Source organism: Lepidochelys olivacea, assembly GCF_965140295.1.
Source record: "Lepidochelys olivacea isolate rLepOli2 genome assembly, chromosome: 3".
Taxonomy (NCBI): Eukaryota; Metazoa; Chordata; order Testudines; family Cheloniidae; genus Lepidochelys; species Lepidochelys olivacea.
In genome coordinates this window covers 17,566,341-17,578,654 of record NC_140413.1, presented here as the reverse complement: position 1 = coordinate 17,578,654, position 12,314 = coordinate 17,566,341, and the positions used below count along the sequence as shown (strand labels likewise).

General features: G+C 45.7%; 1 protein-coding gene across 4 annotated transcripts in view; it reads left to right on the top strand.

Moving 5' to 3' along the window:
• The window catches only part of EVA1A (eva-1 homolog A, regulator of programmed cell death), a 312,143-nt gene that overhangs the window by 233,093 nt on the left and 66,736 nt on the right, over positions 1–12,314 (top strand). The window contains exon 2 of one of the 4 annotated variants that reach the window (XM_084623450.1): positions 2,766–2,927. The exons of the other annotated variants lie outside the window; for them this stretch is intronic. The gene's annotated coding sequence lies outside the window, so the exon portion shown is untranslated. The remainder of the gene's footprint in view (positions 1–2,765; positions 2,928–12,314) is intronic. 4 annotated transcript variants of the gene reach the window in all.

Below are 12,314 nucleotides of genomic sequence, written 5' to 3'. Positions count from 1 at the left end.
TCTTGGGAAGGGCCTCCCCAAGAAAGCAGAGTTATGCATATGTGCCTGCTTGTGCTTCATCCAGACTAACTGTGATAAATGAAGAGGAGGGGGTAGCTCCCTTTAATGGACACCCAGCCAGCCAGGAGCTATAAAATCCCTCTTAGTAGCTGTTCTCTAATTGCTCTACCTGGTTAAAAAGTCTCACTGCTGTGCATAGGTAAAAAGAAGTGAGTGGGCACCTGGCCGAAAGAGCCAATGGGAAGGCTAGAACTTCTTAAAATTGAAACAAAGACTCCCCTTTTGTCCGTCTGTCTGTTATTCTCTGGGGAGAGGTGGACAGGGCAGAACTATGCTGTAAGAAGCTTGGGGCCAGGTATGAAAAAATCATCAGAATCATACCTAGAAACTACTCATTTGAAACCCCAGATATGTAAGTAGATCAGGAAATGTTTAGGAAGACGCGATTAGGTTTATCCCTTTTATTTCTTTATGGCTTGTGGACTCCTCTGTGCTAACCCCAGATGCTTTTGTTTCACTCGTAACCTTTAAGCTGGACCTCAAAAAACTATTCTTGATGCTTAATCCTTGTAGTTGCTCTGGGAACTAGCAATAGCCCAAGTTCCCAGATGTATTTTCTTTCTTTTGGTTTTTAATAAAATTTACCTTTTTTAAGAACAGGATTGGATTTTTGTGTCCTAAGAGGTTTGTGCACGTTGTTTAATTAGCTGGTGGCAACAGCTGATTTCCTTTGTTTTTCTTTCTCAGCTCTTCCCCGGAGGGGTGTGTTTGTGAAAGGGCTTGAGGGTACCCCACAGGAAGGAATTCCCAAGTGCTCCTTCCTGGGCTCTCAAAGGGGTTTTGGACTTGGGTGGTGGCAGCATCTACCCATCCAAGGTCAGAGAGAAGTAACCTTGGAAGTTTAATACAAGTTTAATACAAGTCTGGAGTGGCCAGTATTAATTTTTAGAATCCTTGCGGGCCCCCACCTTCTGCACTCGAAGTGCCAGAGTGGGGAATCAGCTGTGACACCAGCAGTTCTCAAACTGTGGGTTGGGACCCCAAAGTGGGCCACGACCCTGTTTTAATGGGTTACCAGGGCTGGCTTAGACTTGCTGGGGCCCAGAGCTGAAGCCCAAGCCCGAGGGCTTCAGCCCGGGGATGTGTGGCCTAGGTTACAGGCTCCCTGCCTGGGGCTGAAGCCCTTGGGCTTTTGCTTTGAGCCCCCCACCTAGAGTGGTGGGGACAGGCTTTGGCCTTGACCCCCCAACCCGGGGCAGCAGGACTCGGGCAGGCTTAGGCTTCAGTCCCCACTCCTTGGGTCATGTAGTCATTTTTGTTGTCAGAAGGGGGTCACAGTGCAATGAAGTCTGAAAACCCCTGGTCCAGACGGTACAATGGTGAGTTAATAAGCTGTGCTTTGTGACAATGACAAGATGTAAGCCCTGACTGCTCGTGGGCTGGACCCTTTGGAGATGCCCATAGGCCTTGTGAAGACCACCTAGTGAGACACGACAGTCGGGGAGTGGTGAAAGTTGATGTCTGGTGTGTGTGTTTTGGGCAGGGGGTCCTTTCCTCTTGAACTACCTTCTGCCTCAGGCACCCTGCTTAGTTGCTGCTGCTGCCCTTGACGGAGGCTGCTTCAAGAACTCTTAGCCTCTGCCTGGATACTGCTACCAGCGTGTTGCCTGCTTCCTGTCCCTGACTCTGCATTCCCTCTCATAATTGTAAGGATAGGCATGGGCTGGGAGAGATTGAACAACTCCCTGTGAGGAGGTTCCCCAATCAAAAGGGTCTGCAGGGCACCTTAAATGTGTTTGATCTGGCCCTGGGGTTTACACCTGTCATGAGTTTGTACTCTTATCCCTGTCTTCGCCTAGCTGTTACAGAGAGCTTGGGAGGGGGGGAATGTACACCTTTGTTGCGTTGATGACAATGAAGTGTGAATCTGAAGGGTTGTCTTTGGTAAGATTTTCTGTGGTCCTGCTTATTTGGGCAGGATAAGTAATAATACCACTGCTCTGTTTATTTGGAATAGTGGTTTTCCCCTCTTTGACAAGGGATCATTCCGCCGCTTTAAGTGATACTAGGTGAATGCACACAGGTCTTATATATACATTAGCGAACTTAATATTGCATGTGAATGATCATGTGACAAACCTAACATTTCAATGAGTAGCAAAAATTCTAGTTCTTGACCGGGAAATGTTTTTCTTGCTTTGTTTTTTACCTTCCTTCCCTGCTAATGGAAGCAGAACCCTGGGCCTGTTTGGCATTAAAACAACACAACATGCTCTGATATTGGCTTCAAACTACTTCTGCGTGCTCCCTGGATGGTTCTAGCCGTCTCTTCTGGCCTAATTGATCCCACTTTATTCATTTGCCTGGCTGTTGTCTATCTAAGGCTCCTATCACTATGGTTTCTAAAGGTATAGCTATACTGCATTTGGAGGTTTGCCTGCAGCACAGGTAGACATACGGGAGCTAGCTTTGATCTAGCTAGCTTGAATAATAATAGTAGGGAAATCGTGGAATTAGGGTTTGGCTGCTTGAGAACATTCCCAGAGTACAGTCCATGCTGCCGTGGCTTCTCTGCTGGTATTCCAGCTTGCTAGATCAAAGATAGGTGGGCTATATCTACTCATGCTACATCACACCTCTGCAGTATAGACAAGTCCTAAGTGCTGAACACGCAAGTTAAGGCAGCATTTATATCATCGAGAGCTCTCAGTCTGTTTTAATCTTTTTTTTCATTTTCCCCACACAATATCATTACTTTACTGAAGATGGAGTATTCTCATTGGCTGAGGAGGCTCGGGTTATTGCTCTGGTCATGTGATAGCATTCGTAGCAGCCATAAGGTACACCAAAGACAATCCGGATCAACCTGGTGAGGTCCTCAGTGGTGGCTGGACACTTCCAAGAAGGTCCCCTTCCATCCCAAAAAAGTATGTTCTTTCAATTTTCTACATTTAAATGCATGTAGTGCTGATAAGAGGTGCTGGATTGACGAGACTGGAGTCTTCTATCAGTTCAAGCTTCTCCACAATGTGCCTCATGTCTGTTTGAGATGGGTCTGCTCTGGGGATGAAAGGGTATTTCAGCCTCCATTCTCAAGACCCTGGATTGGGGCTTCTAAGGAGCCTGCCAGTTCTGATGATGGTTTCTGTGATGTGGTCACTTACTTGCTGGGAAGTGGACACAGACTACCAGCTAATTTGACCCAGGCCACCAAGCAACTGTCTGAGATGGACAATTTCCCCTCATTACTGATCTGAGCTGGAGTTGAACTGGTGAATGAAAGGTGAAATGCCTCTCTTCTATTAGCAGTCCCCTCAGTCTCTCTCTCCTTCCCGAGAAGTGTTGTTTTTGGTTAATTCATACAAGTCTGGGTCTCTTACCTCCATCCTGTGGGAGGAAGTCTGGGGCTGGAATTGTGTAATAAATGTCAGATTTCTCACTGCGGTTGACAAAACCAAACTGAGTGGAGTAGACCAAGCCTATTGCCTTGCCAGTTCTTACTTTCATGAACCCCACCATCATTCTGATTAACTTCTGTTGAGTCACTGTGAAATGTGTTATTCCCCAGTGAGAATAAACTTGATCTCACAACAGGATTAATAGGCTAAATGTTAGATATGGGATATCTAGACACCATGGATCTGTAGGAGGGAATCCCATTGGGGCAATCAGACCTTCATCCTTCTGATGTAAGTTAAACAGCGTTCCTAGCAGTTTATTGTGTGTGGATCTTTTGGCTGACTCCCTGAAAAGCAAGGCCTTCCCTACTCTATGCTGGGCATTATAGAGCCATTGGACTTTTTTAAATGGATAGGTTTACTCCATTACCCTTGGCCAATAGCTTGTACTTCTTCCCCACCCATCTCTTGTACAATGTACTGGCTGTCACCTTCTATCCCAGAGGCTGCCGCTTTTCACTAGTGAAATGATTCCTTTGTACCTGTAGTTTGCAAAGTGCTTTAGGATCCTCTGAGGCTTTTTATGGTGGTAAGAAGAAAGAGCTGGAGATCTGGATTCGGTTCCTAGCTCTCTCTCAGATTTCCTGTGTGACCTTGGGCAAGACACTCAAACCCTCTGTGCCTAAGCTCCTGAACTGTAAAATGAGAATAACAACACTCACTTTCTCCCTCTCTTTGACTGTTTTACCTGCTTAGATTGCAAGCGCCTCTGCTCCTCTTTTACACCATTTGTACACTGCCTAGCACAATGGAGCCTGATCTGAGGTGGGGCCTCAGGGTGCCACCATAATTCACATTAAAATTATGATGCTTTTATTAATTAAACCTGGAATTACCCTGCTTGCCCATCATTCATTACACTCTCCAGGGCAGCAGCAATGATATTGGGAGAGATCATGATACCTGTTTCTCATACTGAATAGTATCTTACATATTGAGCGCTTGTAGGGAGTGTGGAGTCAAATACTACTCAGTGTCAGGTTGTCCCACTCTGGCCCAATGGAGCTGCCTTATGAATTAACATAGAGCGTTCTTTATAATTTACTGCACACTGTTTCTCACTTGAAAAAGATCAATATTGGGTTTTGCTGTTTTTTTAAACTTGTGCATCCACTGGATTTAATGGTTTCAAAGATTTTCTTTTTCACTCTGATATCAAAATCCTTTCCATAGCTGGTATATTGCATGAATGTCACATTTAAATATGTGCTCTACAATTCAGTCCTTCCCCCCCAGACATATTACTTTACACTACATTTGTCTACAGTAAACTGCAGCTTTGATTTTACTACATCAGTGACCATAAAAGACTCAAATCCCTCTGACTCTGATTTTGTTGTTACTCTTTATTTACTTTAGACAATACTCCAGTTTTGGAAGATTTGGCAGATTCTGAAAGCTGAAATTTCATATTTATTTTGCTTCCCATTCCTTTATTAAGAGAGTTTATAGCAACAAGGGTTACAACCTGATATAATATATTTAGCAGGTTTTGAGCTGAGGTCTTTACAAAGTGGTATAAAAAACTGTAGCAGGTACAGTGATGAGATTTTTATTTATTGTTAATATTGCTAGGTGCTGTGTATACATGTAATAAAGGAGTGGCCTTGCCACAAAGGGCTCATGAGCTAAATACACAAGGCAGACAAGCAGTGGCAAGAAAATACACAAGACAGACAAGTATTGTCTCTGTTTTACAGATGTGGGACTGGGGGCATGGAGAGATTGACTGACTTCTCCAAAAATTTGTACCTTCCACCAACAGAAGTTGGTCCAGTGAGAGATATTACCTCATATGCCTTGTCTCAAGTCACACAGGGAGTTTTGTAGCAGAGCCAGGAATTGAACCCAAAGCACCTGTGTACTAGGCTAGTGTCTGAATCATAAGCTTGTCTGTTTGTCTTTCTTGCTTTAAAAAAATGGTATTTTCTGTTACTCGGTACATTTTAGAGGCAAGAAAGCTGCTCTCCAGAGGTGATATTATGAAGCCATAAATATGAGTCATCATGGGTGGGCTAGCAATAGTGAGAATACAGGGATGAATGTTATTAAGACTAGGGAAATCCTACCCTCTCCCCTGAGTTAAAAACTGATTTGTAGTCAACAAATTATTTTATCCTTTATCCTGATTCCCTATATTAATCCTGCATTCATTCCACTCCCAAATCCCCCCCTGACTTGATTGGGAGCTCTAGGTATGAAACAGAATCAGTCCCTGAGTGTATAGTTTCAATGTAGAATCATACCATTTAAAACAAATAGTAAATATATAGAATGCACTGCTTGAGCATTGTCTGCCAGAGCAGTGGCATCTTTGAAGACCCCTAGCCAGGCAAACCCTCCTGCCATGTTGGCCATTCCTGATAAACTGCTTCAAAATTGCTTCCACTATTTAGAAAGCAACAATAGCAGACTATTGCTATTACAGAAGTGCTCTGTATGTACCATACCTATAGTCAAGTTCATAGCCATCTGCTGCTTGGGTCCTGCATCTGCTTGGGTCTATATTTGATCTTCTCCATTTGATTGGCTGGTGTATCAGCTTGCCAGGCACAGACCATCCCTTGTACCACTAATAAAGTCATTTAGTTGATATTTGGGAGATGATGTGTGTAAACACTCTGCATTATTATTATTATTGTCATCATTGAAAGAAATAAGGAATGGTAAGAATGGAAGCAAGAGGCTATCAATGTAAGATTTCTCCTCCCTCCCCTGCTTTTATTTTCCCACAGTATAAAATAGTCAGTGACCCAGCACCAGTGTAGCCTGTTCTATAATTTTCCAGAGTTGTCCCTTTGAGGCAGGAAAAAGTCAGTTCCATCCAGTTCCCCGGTTTGTCCAGTGCAGAAATGTAATTGTACTGCTGGCTGCCAAACATCACACAGCGAAGAAGAAGAAGGAAGGTCAGAGAATAGCTTGTGAAGTGCCAGGGAACAACATAGAATGAACAAAGTGAATGCAAGTGATTCTAGGTGTGTTTTGAGAATTTTAGAGACCTTTTTCTCAAACAAAAATTTGCTGCTTTTCTTGTTGTAACACTTGGGGTGAACTTGACTCATCCATCATCCCTAATCCTATGGGAGTTTAGCTGTAAACATCTTACTAGCCTGTAGTGCAGGGGTGGGCATACTTTTTGGCCCAAGAGCCACATCGGGGTGCGAAACTGTATGGAGGGCCGGGTAGGGAAGGCTGTACCTCCCCAAACAGCCTGGACCCCACCCCCTATCCGCCCCCTCCCACTTCCCGCCCCCTGACTGCCCCCCTCAGAACCTCCGACCCATCCAACCCCCCCTGCTCCTTGTCCCCTGACCACCCCCTCCCAGGACCCCCACCCCAACTGCCCCCCAGGACCCCACCCCCATCTAACCCCCCCCATTCCCCATCCCCTGCCCTCCCCACAACCTCCGCCCTATCCAACCACTCCGTTCCCCCCCGACCGCCCCCCCGAACCTCCGCCCCATCCAACTGCCCCCTGGGACCCTCTGCCCCTTATGCAACCCCCCCAGAGCACATGTCTGGGAGCCGTGTAGCCCGGCCCGAGCTACACACGCTGCCGCTCTGCCCTGCAGGAGAGCGCAGCCCCGATGCCCAGAGCACTGGTGGCGCGGCACCTGACTGCGGGGGGGGGGGCAGCAGGGGAGGGGCTGGGGGCTAGCCTCCCCGCCGAAGAGATCAGGGACCGGGCAGGATGGTCCCGCTGGCCGGATGTGGCCCCCGGGCCGTAGTTTGCCCACCTCTGCTGAGGTGTGTTGTTATAAAAGCAGTTGGAGGTAACTGAAAGCACAGTGGGCCCAATTCTCATTTATACTTTTCCCCCTTTATACCACTCTGGCAGTGTAAAGTTGCCTTAAGGGGAATACAAGTATAAATTATGCTCCTGCCAGAGTGTGTAAAGAGGTCTTAGTTTAAATGAGAACCAGACCCATTGAAGAGATCCCTTGCCATCAGGTGAATACATTTTGCAAATTTATGGTGGAGGTGATTGCCAATTCTAAGCCTCTTCTATCAATCTGGGTTATAAGGAGAACAGCAGATGTCCAATGAATGCTGGGCTTACAAAGCCAGTTTTAGGTAGGTAGAGGCACAATGACTGATCTGTGCCTGGATATGAACTACCGGCACAGCTTGCTCCAGCAGTTCATTTGTGTAGTTGCAAATTGTAGCCTGATGCATGAATGCTAAGAGGGACTTTCTGAAAATCTGGTTCCTAAAAGCCCTTTAGATAGTGCTTAATTTGTAATGAAGGAGGAGCTGGGCCTCGAGCAATTTTTTACTTTCACAACCGACGCGGCAAGCCCAGAGGTGCTGGGGCTATGAACTGCCAAGCCTGAGCCCTGGCAAGCCGGGGCACAAATTAAGCACCGCCTTTAGGACAGTGAGCCCTTCCTAGCACTGGGGAAGCAAGGCAGTTTGAGTGAGACAGTTCAGATATAAAGCAACAGGGTATGGAGGAACAGTAAGAGGCAACCCTACGGCTAAAAAGGAAACTGCTGGCATCCCCCAGTATATTTTAGAAAGATATGAGTGTAGGCAAAGAAATAAAGAAAACTAGTAAGCTGGAATGACTTTGTATTACCTTTAAGGTGTTACAAGGAGCAGGTATAGATGAATTAACTCTCTGGGGCAAATTCACAACTGAGCCTGCTCTAGGGACACAGGGCAGTTGGCTTCTCGCAGCTCCACTCAAGGGCAGTAAGGGGCCATTTGGCCCCAGCACAAATTCTGGCAGCCACAAGAGCGTCCTAATTCATGCCCCTATTGCAGTGGCCCTTCTGGCCTCGTTTGTGCACCGGGACCATGAGGGCAGCCATGAACCCAGCCCTTTTTGTGTAATGAATTGATAACAAAGAGGTGTGGTTTGAGCACAACTTTATTAGCTAAGAAATCCTGAGGTCAAATCATGGTCTAATATAGCTTAGGTGAGCCAGTTAACCCATCTTTAAAATGGGAGCGCTGATCCAGAGCTACCGACCTGAAGAATCAGTAGTTACAGCTTGTAATGTGCTTGGCATATCACAAGTGCTCTCTGACTACTCAGGATTATAAATAAGGGAGAACGGAGAGATCCGCATGAATGTGTCTTGTGTAAGTTGCTTGAGGAAAGATGTGCTGTCCATGTAAGAGGCCTCGCAGCATGCAAATTCTTTGAAAGCACATAAACAAAAGTATTACTGGAGGTTTTGTTGGCCCTGGATGAAGAAGAAGAAGATTCCTAGCCAGGTCTCAGAACAAAGCTTCGATTTCATAAACTTTTGTTCTTCTGTTAATGAATATGTGCGTCTGGTGGGCACTGGTGCTCCATACCCACGTTGTGGAATTTGCCTTTGTTTTCTTCTGAATTTGCATCTATTTTACTTCTGTGAAATTACAAGAATAACAATTGCAAGAGTCAGGCACAAAGCTGGCAGCTGCTGTACAAAATTTTCTCACAGTACCTGTTTCCTGATTTGCAAGTTTGGAGCCCTACTTTTGAGCACAATTTTGTGGTGGTTTTGTGATATGGACTCGGGGGGTGTCAAGGTTCCTCCCCCACTCTGAACTCTAGGGTACAGATGTGGGGACCTGCATGAAAAAACCTCCTAAGCTTATCCTTACCAGCTTAGGTCAAAACTTCCCCAAGGTACAAAATATTACACCCGTTATCCTTGGACTGGCCGCTACCACCACCAAACTAATACTGGTTACTGGGGAAGAGCTGTTTGGACGCGTCCTTCCCCCCAAAATACTTCCCAAAACCCTGCACCCCACTTCCTGGACAAGGTTTGGTAAAAAGTCTCACCAATTTGCCTAGGTGACTACAGACCCAGACCCTTGGATCTTAAGAACAATGAACAATCCTCCCAACACTTGCACCCCCCTTTCCTGGGAAATGCTGGATAAAAAGCCTCACCAATCTGCATAGGTGACCACAGACCCAAACCCTTGGATCTGAGAACAATGAAAAAGCATTCAGTGTTTTACAAGAAGACTTTTAATAAAAAATAGAAGTAAACAGAAATAAAGAAATCCCCCCTGTAAAATCAGGATGGTAGATATCTTACAGGGTAATTAGATTCAAAAACATAGAGAACCCCTCTAGGCAAAACCTTAAGTTACAAAAAAGATACACAGACAGAAATAGTTATTCTATTCAGCACAATTCTTTTCTCAGCCATTTAAAGAAATCATAATCTAACACATACCTAGCTAGATTACTTACTAAAAGTTCTAAGGCTCCATTCCTGGTCTATCCCTGGCAGAAACCAGCATACAGACAGACACAGACCCTTTGTTTCTCTCCCTCCTCCCAGCTTTTGAAAGTATCTTGTCTCCTCATTGGTCATTTTGGTCAGGTGCCAGCGAGGTTACCTTTAGCTTCTTAACCCTTTACAGGTGAGAGGAGCTTTCCCCTGGCCAGGAGGGATTTCAAAGGGGTTTACCCTTCCCTTTATATTTATGACAGGGGGCTACAATAAGACTTAACCAGTGCCTTTCCATCTGTAACCTAAAGCCACATTCTACACTGGCTTCATGAAGACTTGATCCTCAGTCAGGATCAGGAGACTAAACATCTAGACCCTTTAGGCCACTTTGGATCAAAACATGTCTGTGAAAAAAACATATGGAAGAGGAGAACTTACTGGAAGGCCTCCGGGGCTTCTAAGGGAGGCTAGTTTTGCCTCATCATTCCCATTGAAGGATGGGGCTTGTAGCAATGTGAAATAGGCAGCAGACATGGTCTGAAACCCATAAGAAAAGACTGCATGGGGTATTTGGACTGACTCTTTATAGCCCCCTGCCTATAGCACCCAGCAATGGTAGCATGGTTGGTTCAATTGTTGTACTGCCTTTGGACACCTGGTGGCAGGTGCACTCCTGTGATATCTTCTATAAGATTCAAAGGTGAAATAGGGGAAGTTAATGCTACATTGGTCAAAATGCACATGATACTCTGGGTGTCTGGAAAGGAACTTGGCCCTTGGTGTGTCTGATGTCTGACTCCTGTTCATATACTAATTTTTCCTGGGCTGTATCAGAAATGCTTGGCTGGAGCATCAAGATAGTGTCATTGTCTGATACCAAGTAGCCCATTCACCTTCTGCAAAGCTTGCCTGGGCCCTTTTGGTCCCACCATAGGTCCATCTCCTCACCTCTGTGCTATGTAACAAGAGGGATTTTATAGCCCTTAGCGGCAGCTCATCCTCAAAAGTTCTAATGATTTATGTTTTTGAGATGTATGTTATATTTTTATGGCACAAATGGTGGAGAAGTGAATGAAGTTATCCCAAAAGAATTAAAATGGCTTCCTTGGCAGGAAAACAGAGGGAATGGGCCTGTTGCTTGTGCTTCTGTGCTGACTCTAGAGGGAGATCAAAGTTACTCAGTGAAAACGTTTGTGGTTATATTCTTCTCACCACTTGTTAAAGTTTACAAACTTTCCAGCCTCTGCCTTTCCAGGCTTTCAACACACAGACTTGATACATTAACATTGATTTGAAATGGTTTCTGGGCACTAATGATTTGTGGTTTGAAATGCGCTGCAGATTTGCGATCATTCGATTAAGTTAAAACCTGACACAAATGAATGTTCCCTGCTTTATCTCTGATCACTTCTCTCCCCGCACTCCAGCCGATCCACTCCACATGGGGCATCTCACATGAGGCCTCCCCTGTCCATTAAACTTTGAGAAGGAAAAGGCTAATGACGGACAGATAGGACTGCAGAATCTTTGCAGCCAGACTGAGCAGCCGCAAAGGACGTCACAATCTGAGGAAATGGTACTTTTCAAATTTTCACTGAAAAATTAACTCTGCAGCCAGCTCAGCTAAATCCATTTCCCCATAAACGAAAGCTGCTTTCACCTAGATTCTGTGCCAGATCATGCCATTAAGGCAGAGCCCTGGGTAGTGGGCAGTGGGAGATGTACTGCTCAAGGGGAGGAGAAAAGGCCAGGAGCAATAGTGCCTTGGGGAAGCCCAGTGCTTCCCAGGAGTGCAGCCACACTAGCATCCCTTAGAATGGAGCTGCCACCTCTGAGGCTGGCCAGCGGTGTTAGATGTTGCAGAGGGAGGCAGAGCAATAATCCTACCCTCCCCACCCTTATGATTCTTTTGCGGTGTCTGGCAACCAAGGGGACACTAGTAAGAAGAAGTCCTGGTTCTCAGGAGAGCACAGAGATTGGAATTGTGGCTGGCCCCTGCTTGGGAAGTCCTGCTTTGCACCTTCACAACGGCAGTCTGGCCCGTGGCTAGTACAACTGCTTGTGGTCGTTTCGCTTCTCTTCTTTCCTATTAATAAACAACTGAAGGATCAACATTGTGTTGTCCTTCTTGGAAAAGTTTCCTGTTCCCCAAAGCACTTGTCCTTAAGATAATATCATTCTGATTGCCATCTTGGCAGGCAGACCAACTGGGCTAAGCCTTGAATGACTCTCTCTTCAAACAGGAGGTATCCGCAACACTACAACTGCATTCTGCATGAGCTGTAGTCTATAGGGGAGTGCATACAGGCAGCATGCACAGCACAGGGCCCTAGCCTGGAGAGCCCTCACTGCTAAGCAGTGCTAATGAGCTGTGGCCATTTTTTTCCCTCACAGATGGGATAAAAATAAAACAGATTAAGTACAGCCAAGGAAAAAAGTAGTTTTGCAAAGAGTGGTGCAAACTGCCAATGTCAGCGATGAGTGCAAGTAATATAAATAAACTCGGAGAGAAAGCTGCATAAATTCCAGCAGCAGAGAGCTGAAGGGCAGAGCCCTGCACACTAGCTCGATTTTTGCAGGATGGGGGTGGTGGTGGGAAAGAGAGGGGAGGGATTGGTGATGAGATTAGGTTGATTTGTCTTTCCCAGGGTTACCAACGCAGACCTCAATG